We start from the raw sequence: 16,011 nt of genomic DNA, 5'->3' as shown, positions 1-16,011 counted from the left end.
TCGCGAACTCTAGAGCGCAGGCTCAGTAGTTGTGGCGCATGGGCTTAGTTGCTCCATGGCATGTGGGATCTTCCCGGACCAGGGCTCGAACCCGTGTCCCCTGCATTGGCAGGTGGATTCTTAACCACTGTGCCACCAGGGAGGCCCCAACTCTATGATGTTTTATGTGGAGAGGATTTATTTAGTACATATGTACATGCCTGGACAAAAGTTTGTCTATTTTTAAAGTAAGAGTTCCCACAGAAATGTTTCTATACAGACTCATTCTAAACTAATCACCGTAAACTACCCATATCAACACCACCAAGATAATCAAAAGTTGGGCCTCACCTTGCCTATTCTCAGACTCTAAGTGGTTTGTTATTCCAGATATATATCTAATTCCTCACAAAGTCCTTTTTTTGTTTTGTTTGTGACACGGTTCATTACTGAACACCAACTATGTACCAGGCCCTAGATCCTGGGAAATCAAAGGAAATATGATTCTGATCTCATAGAGTTTAAAGAAACATGAAAATTTCAGAAAATGATAAGCTACTATAAAACAGGATAATAGGACACAGTGACTGGGGGTCTGGATTGTTATAAAAAGGACTAATGGAATCCAAACCAGGAACTAATCATATAGAAAGATTAGAGGAAGACACGTGAAGAGGTGATCATCAGACATATCTTTTATTTCAAGTTCTCTTTCTTTCAGAGGCTTCTGAGGTTATAGTAAAAAGATTTAAATAATAGTCAAGTATTCCGAGTAATATAAAAAGTTTAAGATTTCCATATTATTTAACCATAACTACTCTAAAATACTACTGAAATGAAATCATTTTGTTGGTCAGCAGTACATAGTCTGTTAATAATTGCACTGATTAAGAGTTTTTAAAAATACTTTTATATTTCAAAAAATTTTTAATTTTAAAAATATTTAAAATTTGTATATTTTAAAATAATAGTCAAATAACTATTACTAAGTTGTTTCCTGTGAATGGATTTATTCATTTTCTAAGACAGTAAGCATTTGGAAAAATGAGATTTTAAAGTCCCAATCCTAAATCCTTTCTCAAATTTGACCCAAACAAAAACATCCTAAAAAAGCTTATAAAAATAAGGTTAATTGTAAACTTTTAAAAGAAATTGGTGAATAGTACCGTATAACTAGACAGAAATCACATATGAGGAAATTTAGCAGACACACATGCAAGAATAAAATAAGAGTAAGATAAATCGGGGACAAGGAAAAATGCACTCTGACATTGGTCTTGCAGTCATGAGTCTTGAGTTTTAGCTGTGAGTCTACCTCTCTGAAGAGATCGACGTATTTGGGCTTCTGTTTATAGCCCATAATAGAGGTTAAACCAGGTGATCCGATCACCTGAAATGACCCCAAACAATGGGAAAATGAGCTGTGATTCCTCCTAGTCACCAGTACATAAATGTAGGGGTTGGATTTGCATTCTGACAAGAACATATGCGATTTTAAAAATTAACTTTAATGTCTTACCTACCCTATTAACATTATTTAAAGATGTTCGTTATTTGCAATAGCAAACAATCATATGAAATTCACAACCAACACCTATTTACATAAATAAGATTTTAGGGGGTAAAGTATGACCACCATATTTCTTTCTACAAAATTCTCTAAGTAATCAAGGTGTATTAGAGAAGTAGCACCTTTTCTTATCATTTTTGTTTTTAATTTTCCTTAGTTTATACCACTAGTAATAGAGTAATACTATTTTTAAAACGTAACGGTACTACTCCATAATCTGTTTAACTCTAGTATCATCACCCCAAATATATTCTGAAATTTTCACTTAATAATTTTCCACTAAAATTGTGTTAAGAGAAAGATGATGGTCAAGGACATGAAAATATCCTGTATAAGGGAGTGACCTATGTGAAATGAAACACAATTAAACACCAAAAATCCCCTGTCACTAAATACAGTCACACAATTTTCACTTGACTATGATTCTATTAAGTTACACAACATTTTAGGTTGCTTTGTAGTTCTCTTTTTTCCTGACTAAACCACATTACTTATTGAACTGCCTTGTACCAATACAAAACTTACTAATAAAACACGCAATTTCCCTTATCTATTTGGTTTAACCTCCAAGTCTTCACTTTGTTCTTGACCACACCCGGCAACAACAGACATGGTATTATGACTGGAAGAAAATTCACATTAAATTATTTTCCAATCCCCTACATCAAGGGACTGGCTCACAGTGAAATTTATGACAAAATAAGTAACTTATATCAGTCATATTGTTCCATTCACTATGAAATCTAGTAAACTAACAAGTTCATCCACATATTTTCCTTCCTCTTTCCCTAACAAATTTTTAAATTACAGAAAACAGGTTTGAGATTGTTCAAATTTTACTTTCTTTTACCATATCAAGGCAAGGTATCACAGAAATGATAATGTAGTTTTTAAAGTACTAAGCAATTAATTTATCATAATATCTAAAATGATAATTTACTAAGTTTATTTTTCCTATAAAGACCAGGGGTTTTTCTTCTCTTTTCTTTTTTTTTTTTTTGGTTCATCAGGTTTATCACTTTAGTATTTTATGTTCAATTATATTCAACATTTCATTTTTAAAATAAACAATAAAAGAACATAAGGAACTTCATACCATATATTCAAATTTTACATTATCACCCATTTGCTTAATCAGAACATGAAGTGTTGGTGAAGCTATAGCCATCGTGCTTTTGTAATAACAACAGTGGAAGTAAATTTGGACTGGAAAGTTAACTTCATGTTCCTACTTGTAACAGCATGAATTCTCTTTACCAACTGAGAAACACCCATATAACCCATGCAAAGATTCTGCTCAAGCACTAACATTCAACTTTTAACTTCTACAAAAGTGAGTTTAGGCCAACTGAGTTCACATCTTCATCGATGAAACATTCGACTAAAGACTAGCTCATTTTGCATATGCTATTATTCTTATATTTTTAAAAAGTCATTTATTATCAGCTATATGCCTGGTCCAGTTCTAGGCACACTCTAGCATTTCTAGTTTAGACCCCTATAATTGCAAAAAGTAGTCATTTTCATCTCCGATTCAGAGGTAAGAACACTGAGCCCCAGTGGTAGAGGTATGGCGGGAATAAGAACTCAGGTCTCCCTGACACTTGCCCTACACTCCACAGCCCATCAAGTTAAAAAAAAAAAAAAAAAAAAGTTTTGTTAAATGGCTTAAAGCAAACAGAACAACTTTCAGGGTGAAGGTCAGTTAGAGCAAAGCAAACCTCTCAATAAAAAGCAAGCCATACATTTTATACAATAAGTTTGCTATAGTTAACTATATAGGTATAGCATACTTTCCATAGACATTTCCTAAAATAAGGTGTTTCTGAATAAAATTTGAATGAAAAGAAAGGTATTTTAAACCACATACAACGCTTTCTCAATAAAGGCATCGTGACTGAATGGAAAGATGATTTTATAATTCAAAAAAACTACCGCATACTTTGTTTTATAAGCTTAAACTTTATGTCATGTTTTCTTAACACAGGAATATGAGCATCTTGTCTTCATAGATGACTTTTAAAATCTCACTCCATAAATCGATGTAAAGTATATATCATCAATTACAACTCAATAAGGCTGGAAATAAAATTTTTCAAAATAAGTGATAGGAATTATAAAGAAAAAATGTATCACACAAGCTGCTGCATTCTTGTATACCTGTACTACACTTTAAAAACCACAAATAAATGCAGTTTTTAAAAACAAAGCCTTTCTGATATTGCTAGGAGTTTAAATTGGTTCAAATCTTGCTGGAAATGTTCTAAAATCGACTGTGGTGATGGTGCACAATTCTATGAATATACTGAAAACCACTGCATTGTACATTTTAAATGGGTAACTTGTATGGTATGTGAATTATTTCTCAACAAAACTGTTATTAAAAAAACCTTTCTGGAAAAACTATTGGAAATATGTGTCAAAAACTTCTGTATTGTTCAGACCTGTTAAGTAATTCTACTTTTAGGAATTTATTGTAATCAAATCATTACAGTCATACAATTTTTTAAATATGTAAGAATGTTCATCAAATTTTATCTAAAAATTGCAAACTGCCTAAAACACCATCAACAGAATAATGGTAAATAGATATGGCACAACCATACAATGAAATTATATATCAGTTTAAAAATCACACTCTCAAAACAATTTATTTCACAATAAATCAGGTTATAAAATAATATTATATACTATTCCAATTTGTAAAAAAAAAAAATACAGGTATGCATAAGAAAAACACTGGAAAGATACAGAACAAAATGTTAACTGTAGTCGTTTCCAGTTGGTAGGATTTCAGGTGATTTTAACCTTCTTTATATCTCACTGGTTTTCAATTTCTCTACAATAAACAACCCTTTCATAACTTAAACATAATAAATGTTATTTTAAAACTACCAGCCACTTTGGAAAGTACAAATTTTCCATTAAAAATGAAAAACTAACAGGTCTGGGGGTAGTGGTGGTGGTGGGATGAATTGGGAGATTGGGAATGACATGTATACACTAATATGTATGAAAGAGATAACTAATAAGAACCTGCTGCATAAAAATAAATTAAATTTAAAAAAAAGATTCTATAAAAAAAAAAACCTAACAGGGCTATCAGCATTTCTTAGGGGTACTGTGTGTGTGGACCTATATGCATATGGATGTAATACCTTAATTAAGACCTTAACCTCAACACCCTAATTCTATGACACAATAAAATAAATTCTAATGATCAAGGCTAAATTGTACAGGAGAAAACAACACAGGAAGCATGAGATGACCAAAAGTATATTAACCCTACTTCATATACAAAGCCAAATTACCTACTTTAGGTTTAAAAAACTATTATATTAAATTATGTGTGTTTCCACATGTAGGAAAACTCAACATATACAGTCATTTCAAGATTTAAAATAATTATTTCTCATCCTTGCAGGAGAAAAAAATAGCAAGGGATGTATTTAACCTTCACTCAGAATAAAAAAGAACAACATTCTATTGGAATTTTAGGTGAAGCATAGCATGAAGTTTCTCACCACAATCAAATATGAAATACCATATTGCAATGTATTTAGATCCGGCAGAGATCAAGAAAAACACAGACAGCTTAAGTAACAAAATTATAATAGCCAAATAAAGGCTTTAGTTTATGTATGCAGATGTGTTATAAAAATGTCCTTCTTAAAGTCCACGTTGCAGAGTTTTATGCAAATAGTCTGTATTCATCAGGTAGTCAGAGGGGAAAAAAAATTCAACTTTGGGACTTCCCTGGTGGCGGTTAAGAATCTGCCTGCCAATGCAGGGGACACGGGTTCGAGCCCTGGTCTGGGAAGATCCCACATGCCACGGAGCAACTAAGCCCATGCGCCACAACTACTGAGCCTGCGCTCTAGAGCCTGCGAGCCACAACTACTGAGGCCGTGCGCCACAACTACTGAAGCCCGTGCGCCTAGAGCCCGTGCTCCGCAACAAGAGAAGCCACCGCAATTGAGAAGCCCGTGCACCGCAATGAAGAGTAGCCCCCGCTCGCCACAGCAAGAGAAAGCCCGCGCGCAGCAATGAAGACCCAACGCAGCCAAAAATGAACAAATAAATAAATAATAAAATTTTAAAAAAAATACTCACAAAAATTCAACTGTTTTCTGCTATCAAAATCCTCCAAAGTCAACATTTAACCTTTCCATACATATAAAAAAATATGTCTAGAAAGTGAGGGAGGCACACTAAAGTAGGTTTCTCCAGTTAAAAAAGAAATCTGGTTCACCCAGCCAAGATGCAGACAAGGTAAGCATCAAGAGGCACCAAGGATGGAAGAGCCAACACGGATTGTCACTGTTCAGGTTAATACTTTTTCTAATGGTTACATTAATGTGAAAGCAAGAGAGTCGAACTAGGTTTTGTAAATAAGATACTTAAGTTAGGATATCACTGATACAGGCAAACCTGACATTTCCTAAGCAAAAGCCATGGTTAGAGTCTGCACGTAAATCTAAAACCAGTAGGCACTGAATCCTACCAAAAGCTGCATCAGAGATGAACTCTGAAGAAACAGCTTTATGCAACATGGCATGATTCTTGTAGGATTCAGCATTATTTTTTGTTTCACATTCAGAAGCACCAAGATTTCAAATGACTAAATGACTACACTAAATGTTAGGAAACTTTTTTTAATTGTCTAGATAACCCTTTTGATAACAACAAATAAAAACTGGTGATTCAGTTTTTACCTGTGCTGACTCCTCATGGTTATTAATTTTTCAGCTTTCTTTTCAGCACAGTGTTATCCCTCAAGTCCAACTACCACCAAGACAATACCACTTAAAGCAATGAGACTGTCTCTGCAGCTTTTCTTACAGGGCATATTACCTGGGTGGTGACTACATGATGTTTGTTTTCTAATTATTTGTTTATACTGTACATTTAGGTTTTATGCTTTTATCTTTATATGTCATGTTTTACAAAAGTCTTTAAAATGCACTTTAAAAGTCTTTGCTTGTTTGTTTTTTATGTACAGCTTTCTTAAGACTCCACAGCTAAGAGATGTGAGTAACACAAGACTCACTAGACACAATACCATCTTGGCTACAGCCAAAATGCCAGTAGGCAAGCCTCTACATGAGACTTCCTAATCTTTTGAATCTCAAATCAATTTGATGAACTAAATTTTATTTTACCCACAAAATCCCAGGAAGCCACACATTTCCTAAATTTAAAATACCTACTTATTTAAATTGAGTTAAATAATTCTTGTGCTTTCCAACTTCACTTCACACACACACACACACACAGAGAAGTTATTGTGCTGGAATTCTATCAAGCATCTCAGAAGATATCACGTAAAACAAAGTATTATTAGATAATAATATTCATATATGTATATGGTTAAAATGGAAGCCAGATGAATATAAATTTTTAAAATTTTCCTATTCACTCTCTCCTCAATACAGTTGTAAATCTAGATGAAAGAGGGAACATAGTAGAAAAAAGAGTTCTCATTGTAGATCAGTCAATGATAACACAGATTCACATCTAAAATTTAAGAATAAGCCAAGAATCATTCATCAAAGAGCTTTTCAAATGCAAAATTTTATCAATAAGCAGATGTACTTTAGAAGTAACAAAACACATCCATCTAGTAAAAACTGAACATTGTCTAAATCACAAAATTTTAAATATGCCTTTTTCCTTCTTTTCATGCCACCCTGTACTAGCACAACATAATACAGAAGTGTTTAAAAGTATTTAGTAAGGTCAACAATAAAAACAAAACGAGAAACCTCTTTTAAAAATGTGTTAGGTAGTCGCAGCATAATCAGTTTCTTAAATTTATCTTTATTTATATTTATTAAAAGATTAGCCTGCAGAAATAAAGCTCACCATTCATTTAAAAACTCAAATGCTGGACATTAACACATGAATAAATCATCTTAGTTGCTCTTTCAAAAAATAATAGACTCCTATTTTTTTTTTAGTAAAACTAAAAACAGCAATACACCAAAATAGATTTTATGGATAGATACCAAATTCTAAACCTTTTTAAAGCTTTAATGATTTTAATTTTTTAAGTGTCTAAAACAGACTTTTTGTTTTAAAGGAATTCAATGAATAAGTATCCATGGTTACGAATTTTCTCCTTGATAGTAAAAAATAATTAAAAATAATCAGTGATGCCTAAGATTTTTTTAAAACTTGTTTTCAATTAGGTATTCTTTCCAAGTTCTTTTCCAGGACCATGACAGACCTCTTATTTTTTTATTTCATTGATAATTCTGCCAAGACCACTTCATTACCCAAAATACAAACTTCAAGATACCTGGACAAGACTCATTTATGCATGTAAAAATATTTTGTATAAATGCTATATGTACAACATCGTGAACAAAGTATGGAAAAAGAGAAGCAAGAGCCTTTACCTCACCGCAACTTAATCCCCTTGTGCTCATTATACTAACCATGCCTAACCTTGAGTATTCCCTCTCACCTTGAGCTTTCACAGAATGCACAAATACTTCCACAATAATGAAGTAATGTGGTGTGGTATAAAGAGTCAAGTGACAGGTTTTTTCACCAAAGCCTTGGACTTAACTTCTCTGGTCTCAGTAATTTCTCTTGTAAAATAAAGTAGTTGGACTATATCTCTTCTATTTAAATAGGCTGTTAGGAACTTAATTCAGGACCTGCTATATTACTTGTAGTAGCAAAAACTTGTTAACAACTTAATATTAATCAATATTTCAAACAATGGAATACTATACGACCCTTAAAAAAAAGAAAGCTGTAGGTCCATATGTGCTTGTTTGAAAGGATGTCCCAGGTAGCCTACTAAAACAAAATAGCAAAATGCAAACAGTGTGATAGAATTTGTATGTATTTTAAGACAGATGTACGTACGTATGTACAGAAATTTTCTAGGAGGACACCCAAGAAACTTCAAAATGGTTGTTCGTGGAGAACAGAGTGTTAACTTTTCTTTAAACCACTTATAGTCTTTTATAATATTTCAAAAAAATTTAAATAATGGACGTGTATTATTTTTATGAATCTTTACAAGAAAATAAAAGTAAAGGTCTGCTGATCGGGTTTTATAGTTAGAAAAGACCTGGGTTCGTATACTGGCTTTGCTGTTTACCATCTGTGTGTTATTAAGGTGTTTAACCTCAATCTCTCCATCTGTAAAACAGGAGTTAACAGTACTAACCCTCCCACAACTGTTGGGAGGATGAAAGGAAATCATCCATATGAGACATTTAGCACAGCACATTGTTAGAGGACAACGGCTATTGGTAGCCATTACTAGGCTTATTATAAATATTATTATAAATTCCAGAAATGGAGTGTCTTTGAGAATCAGACAACTGACTAAAGACATTGACAATTCATTCAAGGATGACCAATCTCAAAGGCAACCAATTTCCTTTACCCCAAACTCATTCAATCTGATCAGTATAAGAAAGGGCATATCTATTAATTTAAAGTTAAAAAAAAAAAAAGCTATCACAGGTAGTAGGTGAGCTGATGAGGGACATGGTAATCAGAGCACAGTCTGGGTTTTAATTAAGTGTCAACTAACTAGAGTAGCCTTCTTCATTACATGTGGATACCTAGCCAGGAGCCAGAATACTCATGACAGCTGGGCAGGCGACCTTTATCTTTACAAAATGCTGAATATCTAGGAATAAACCTTTTTTTTTTTTTTTAAGTAATTCAAGCTTCCAAGAGTCTCTTCTTATTTTAATATACAACACTTTCTCATTTTCCTAAAAATTTATGGCACTGATGGTTCATTCACAAATTAATTACAAATAACACGTCAATCAAGTGAGAGATATAAAAATGAAATCTCCATAAAAAGAAATTCCAAAAAAGCATACTGAATGGATTTTTTGAGTGGAACTTTTTCTCATAAGATTTTTAAAAATTCAGGCTGAATATTATCAAATCAAAATAAGTTGTAAATCTGACCTCTATACTAAAAGTATAGAGTATCTCCCAAAGTAACATTCTAACAATATTCAATTTAATTTTTTCAACAGACCAAGAACACATCCTAAAATTCTATATAACAACTTGAAAGGATGAGGAATTATTATAGATTAAATCAATATGTAGCACAACTGGTTTGAGTCCATCATATTACAGTTTTAACAGGCCTTCCTGGTATTAGAGAACAGTTTCAACACCAATATGACGGATTAAAGTTTGGATTCTCCCAATTACAATGATAAAACAAAAACAAAAGGTCACACACATTTAATCCTTTTCAATATGAAAATAAAATAGGCTCCACTTAGTTCAGCTACTGTAAGTTTGTTAGTATTTAAAGCTTTAGAATAGTAACTATTTCAAATCACATAAGTAGATACACTTGAACACATTTGAGAGTTACTGTAGCTTTCCTGAGAGTGACCTGAAGTTCCCACCAAAAAATCCTGGCACCTGAATGACGCTCTGAGCTCTGCATGCCTGCTTCATAGATCATTGCACTGTGCTGAACTGACATCTGGAGAGTGTACTGGGCAATTGTATGAAAGCAAAGAGAAAGGATGGAAGAGAGTTTATTTTAAAAAAGAAAACACTTCTTAACACACCCATCACCTATAAGCAAGAGCCATCAGAAACACCATTTTAAAATACACACATTTCTAATTTTCCAACACGCAAACTACAGCAAGCAGATAAGGTACCACAGCAGACCTTCCTACCCCTCCTCTCCCCTCACACAGTGCTTTGCCGAGAGCACAAGCCCAAGTGAAATAACCGAGGCAATTTCCTTGTTTACTTAAAGAATTGCAGAAAACATGTTGACTGCTTCTGAGGCTTCTGAAACAAATGAATTTTCAATATTTAAAAGCCTTTTCATGATCATGTTTGAAATAAGAGTAGTAAGGATTCCTTCAGCTAGTAAAAAATATAGTTTTAACTTTATTAAAGGGGTTAAATTTTACACCGCAGTTCATTAGCATGCCTTGTTCGCAGCCAGAAGGAAAAGGGAAAGGGGGGGGGCAGCAAAACACACAAAATGGAAAACATTACTACCTCCTTTGGTGGTTATGAATAATTTTAAATGACCCCAAGATGTATGGGAAGAGTTCATGAATAGAAAGAAAGGGGGTTAACAATCTGAACTGGCCCCTTCCAGATTCATACTGATGTCGGAGAGAAGAAGGAATTTATTTACACTGCAGTGCCTGGCAGCAAACATGGCTGCCCCTGCCCCCTTTAAATCTGAATAGTCTTCACTCCCTCACCAAAACCATCAAATTATGGCCATGTCTCTCTCTGTCTTGCTACCATGACACGAACACACCTCCTCCTCCCTCAAAGCACCTCAAAGCAGTAAAACCCACACCTCCCCATTTCACAACACCATAACCACTAGCTTCTCCATTATCTAGCCTTGAAAGAAAAGGCACAGAATACACACAAATATAGGAACAAAAGGCTTTCCCTTCCTAACACTTTAACAACCCCCTTCTCCTTCTTTTCCTCCCACCCTGTGACGCTTGGTCCATAGTTCTCATCCTTCTCAACATTCAGTTAATTTCCTTCCCGAGCCCAATCCTGGGTCTCCCAGTTCCTGAGTCTATTTCCTATCTTCCTATTGCATCCTGTCTCAAGCATTTCTCATCCCTTTTTCCTAATCCACCTTTTCCTCCACTTCCATTCCCTCGTGTCTCCCTTGAGGCCCCATCTCTCCACCTAATTCTTTCTCCTTCCTCCAGACTCTCCTAGTTCCCATACTCCACCCCCAAACCTGCCTACTTCTCTGTCCGCCCAGGTCTCTAATCTCCAAACCTAACTCTTCTCCTCTCCCCCTGCCCCTCCCCCGTTCCATCTTTATCCCCGCCCCCATCCCACCTCTACTCCCAATTCCCAGCTTAGCGCCACTCCATCCCTCATCCCAATCCTACCTCTCCTGCCCCACCTCCCAATCCCCTCCACATCCCCCGCCTTGCTCCATCCTTCTAGACTCCCCTCGAACCCTTTCAGGCCACCCGCTAGTCCTCCCATCCCTGCTAAGGTCTCTCTCCCTAGCCGGGTCCCATCCCTAGGTCGCCCCCTCCTCGCCGTCCCCACCTCAGCGCTTCCTTCCAGCGCGCGTGCACACAAACACACACACACACACACGCATTCACTTTACCTTCACTTTGTTCCATTCTAACCCCCCGGCCGTGTCAGTACGATCACAGGAGACACACGGAGGCCCGGAGTAGGGCTGGGGTGCAGGCAGCCGCCGGGGCCGCGGGGGGAGGAGGCGGAACCAAGCTAGGCCGCATGAAATCCCCGGGCTAGATTTCCCCCGCGCCGGACGCCTCTGCCATGGCGGCCGGCACCGAGGAGGGCCACGGCCAGGCCGGGCCGGGCGCGCAGCAAGAGGAGGAAGACTGCGGGCGGTGGGGTGGGCAGCGGAGCAGGAGGGATGGGGGTCGCCGCGCAGCTGCAGCTGCCAGAGACCAGCCCGTGGCTGGCGGCCGGGCCGGGGCAGCAGGATCGTCGTCGGGGCTCGACTTGGCCTCGCACGCCTCTCCGCGGCGACCAGTGGACAGTCTCCCTCCGCCTCCGCCTCCGTCTTGGTCGCCGCCGCCGCCCGCTCCCGCCGCCCGCTCCCGCCGCCACAGGCACCGCCACCGCCACCGCCGCCGCCGCCGCCGCCGCGCACAAAGCCCCCCCCACCCCGACTCTCGGGACGCCGCCGCCGCCAAATCCTCAGCCGCTCATTGGCCGCTGGCCGCGGCGCCTGCCGGGAAATGCAGTCCGGGGCTCCGGGCGCAGTGGGCTAAAGGAGGAAGAGGCCAGTCGGCGGGCGGAAAGGAGGGACTGGGGGAGAGCCCGAATCGCCAGCGCCCGGCGGGGTCTCGACTAGAAGTGAGACCGCAGGCGATAAAGGCAGAGAGACAGAAAAGCACGACGCGGAGGAGAGTGAAAAACAAAACAAAACTAGAAGGCAGGATAGAGATTGGGCCTGGGAGGCGAAAGTGTGCTCGTGCGTGTTCTTTGATGCTTCTAACAGCACATGTCAATCACCAGATGGGACTCCTCGGGGTGACACTGCGATGCCCTCCCTAGACCTTAGAAATCCCCTACAAACGGGCGCTCGGTTAAGATGAGCGGGAAAGAGGACAGCGATTTCTGTGCCACCCTGGTTGTCTCCCGCCCGACAGCTGTCACAGAGGAGCTCCCTGTCCCACCGGGCTCTGCGTGTGGCAGCGATTTCACACCGGAGCCTTGGGGGACAGTCTCGGATGGCAGGCTCCTCGGACGCCTCCCTGACAGGCCCCGGGCCCCACACGCCTGCTTCCTTCTCGCCCCGCGGGCCCGGGGGCTTGTGGGTAACGGGGGGAAGGAAGGCAGAGCCGCCCGCACCCCAACCCAGAGGGACCGGCGGGCTCCCCGCCCGTCACGTGCCGGGCCCTGCACTGCTCGCGGCCAGACCTGCGCTTTGAGGAATGAGGGCGTTTGTCCCAGACAGAGCTCACGTACGCAAGAATGAAAGGAAGAAGAGGGAGTCAAGATTCTCTGTAACCCTATATCCCTCCCCATCCTAGGAAATTTATGTGAAACAATAGAAGGTACCAGGTGCGTGACACAGTAAACTCGTCTTGCAGGAGTGGGCCAATTTGGTGATATTTCCTGGGGCCTGGTGATAATGACTTAGAACGTCGTAGCACAGACATGAAAGTACAAAGGAAACACAGGCAGCGACCAGATGAAGAAACCCATACTCCGTTCTGAGAATAATAAAGTCATATCACCACTAGACCTTAGACTCTCCAACGACGTTACGGTGCTGGATCTATTTGGTACCGTTACGGGCAATCCCTGCTACCTTTATCTTTAAATACCACTTAAACAGGAAATTAAAAGATTCCTACAGACCAATTATTTTCATGATTTCTAATTTTGCATTCGTTTAAAAAAAAAACCACAACCCTGTTAATAATGCTAAGGATGATATTCAGAATTAAGCATTCCCATTACTGTTAATCATTAACTATTTCTAAATCTATGCTTGTGTGGTTCCTATGCTTGTGGTACCAAAAGTTAAAGGAATCAGTAAAAGCACATTTTTGTTTTAAATGTCTTCGCCAAAGGGGGCCACACCACCTGAGCTTATTTCAAATGTTTGATTCTATCTCCTGGAAAGAGAGGTTAAATGGGTCTTTTTTTTTTTTTTTTTTCCTTTCCTATGATCCTTTCTATCTTCATCCTTCTTTCCCACCTTCCTGTATTGACAAGAGTTTAAAATTAAACTTATGTGAAGTAAATGAATAGTCTCTTCCTGCATAACATACACATTGTTAATAATGTTAGATTTGGAGCCGTACTTAGGGAAATGGCCATTAAAATAATAATTTACATTTTTAGCGTCTAACATCTTATGAGGTTCAGAGCATGTTTTCTATTCTTCATAGAAAGTGAGCAAACAGATCATTAAGAAAGCAATCTGGGACTTTCCTGTTGGTGCAGTGGTTAAGAATCTGCCCGCCAATGCAGGGGACGCAGGTTTGAGCCCTGGCCAGGGAAGATCCCACATGCCACGGAGCAACTAAGCCCATGCGCCACAACTACTGAGCCTGCACTCTAGAGCCCGTGAGCCACAACTACTGAAGCCTGCGTGCCTAGAGCCCATGCTCTGCAACAAGAGAAGCCACCGCAGTGAGAAGCCCGTACATCGCAACGAAGAGTAGCCCCTGCTCGTCACAACTAGAGAAAGCCTGCGCGCAGAAACAAGACCCAAAGCAGCCAAAAATAAATTTAAGAAAAGAAAATTTAATTTTTTTTCTAAAAAGAAAGCAATCTAACACAATTCTCAGGGCCAAGTCTAGGGAGAAAAAAACATTTTTGTTTGTCTTCTGAAGATTATATTAAGAAACTCATTACATGATAAATCACTTATCCTGAAAGTCAAAAAAATCACCAGGCCTGATAAGAGAACGCAGACATTGTTTTGAACCAATGGATTTCAATAAGAAAGATCCTTAAACCTTCCCTTTTTAAAATGGGATTGCTGACATATGGCCATGGTAGAAGATCTAGCTCATCTTTCAAATACTGGGCTTGGAATCGTTCATCTGGTTTATGAATACTTAATGATTTTCACTGTGCCTGGTTGTAAATGAATACAATGCATGAATAAGAATACTTCCCGGCATAAAATGTCTCCCAGGGAACTGAGAAGAATATTTTTGCATCTTTTATGATCTTTTCCAGAAAAGTACATGAACATGATAGTGCAGTGATTAATTTATGAAATTAATGTGAAAATTATACCTACCTAGCCTTTTAGAATTCAAAATTTACCATCGGGAATTTTCAGGGAAGGAAAGGTAAAGAGACTTTATAAAGCTTTGTAGATTTTGTTAACTCTCGTAAACATAGAACGTGAAGTGAAGCCTTTCGGTCTAAAGTTGGGTATCAGACACGCACAAAGGGCCCTCTAGTGGCCAAACTGAAAAGTTTTGCCTATGTAACAGGGGATCCATTTGGTTATTAGCTGAAAAATGCTTTGTAGATTAAAAGCAGTCTACATTTTTTTAAAAAATGAAATTTTATACCCGCCATCTTTTATTCTTACAAATGTGAGCCCAGATGAGTAAGGCCTGTGGTCAGTCACATGTTAAGAGAAGTATTCTCCGTGTGAAAGCGATTCCTTCCTGTCATGTTAAAGTAGAGCCACCAAAATTTTGTTTTCTTTCTAGAGCCAGATAAAATGGATGGGTAGAGATAACTGGGGATAGAGTACATTTTTAGATCTTTCACTCCCCCAAGATGGCTCAGTTCCCCATCCTCGGAACTGAAGTGCCCACAAACCTGCAGTGCCAATGTCATTGCACAGCTACTATAGTATACATTTTAAATGTTATTTGAGAAACACAAACTACTGAACATAACCAATATCTGTTAAGAGAACATTTATAAAGCAATTTTATTTAGTGGAATTCAGATTTCCATATGAAGATTTCATAGCATTCCAGTTTTTGGCCCTGGATATAGGAGAGGGGATGTTTTCCTCACCATTCCCGCCCTTTCTGCCACTCCCTCCCCTCACTGCTTTCCCCGCCCGCAGTTGCGGAGTTGGAAGGTGGGGGAAATATATCAAAGTGATGTAATTGGTGACTCCCAGATAGTCACCATGGCGACTATCAGGCATATTACGCGACTGGTAGGGTAAGAGCTTCTTTAATCCAGCTTCAAGGAAGGGTTTTTTTTGGAGGGGGTGAATCCACAGCCTACAGAGTGTGAACAGGCAGAAAAACGTCAGGATTGAGCCCCCCAGCATAGACACTCCTTAAACTAAACCCAGTAGAGAAATCATTTCGCCAGTGGGAACCAGACCTTGCCGCCCCCTGGGCTGCCATCGCGAGGGACGCCTTAGCGCCCCAGAATCTGAGAGCTCATTGGTGGGTGGTGTCGTCACTCAGAGTGACGTAATGGCTGAGGAAAGAGGTGGAGCCATAGAGACTTGGCTTCTG

At 38.8% G+C, this 16,011-nt stretch overlaps 1 protein-coding gene across 2 annotated transcripts in view; it reads right to left on the bottom strand.

Moving 5' to 3' along the window:
- Positions 1–12,152, bottom strand: part of NSD3 (nuclear receptor binding SET domain protein 3) — a 107,137-nt gene extending 94,985 nt beyond the window's left edge. The window contains exon 1 of one of the 2 annotated variants that reach the window (XM_082608517.1): positions 11,679–12,152. The gene's annotated coding sequence lies outside the window, so the exon portion shown is untranslated. The remainder of the gene's footprint in view (positions 1–11,678) is intronic. The other variant, XM_082608516.1, reaches the window with a different exon arrangement.
- Positions 12,153–16,011: the final 3,859 nt, after the last annotated feature.

The sequence above is a fragment of the Mesoplodon mirus genome (assembly GCF_964341445.2).
Source record: "Mesoplodon mirus genome assembly, chromosome: 20".
Taxonomy (NCBI): domain Eukaryota; kingdom Metazoa; phylum Chordata; class Mammalia; order Artiodactyla; family Ziphiidae; genus Mesoplodon; species Mesoplodon mirus.
Note: the sequence above shows the minus strand (reverse complement) of the source record. Positions and strands in the feature narration are given on the sequence as shown.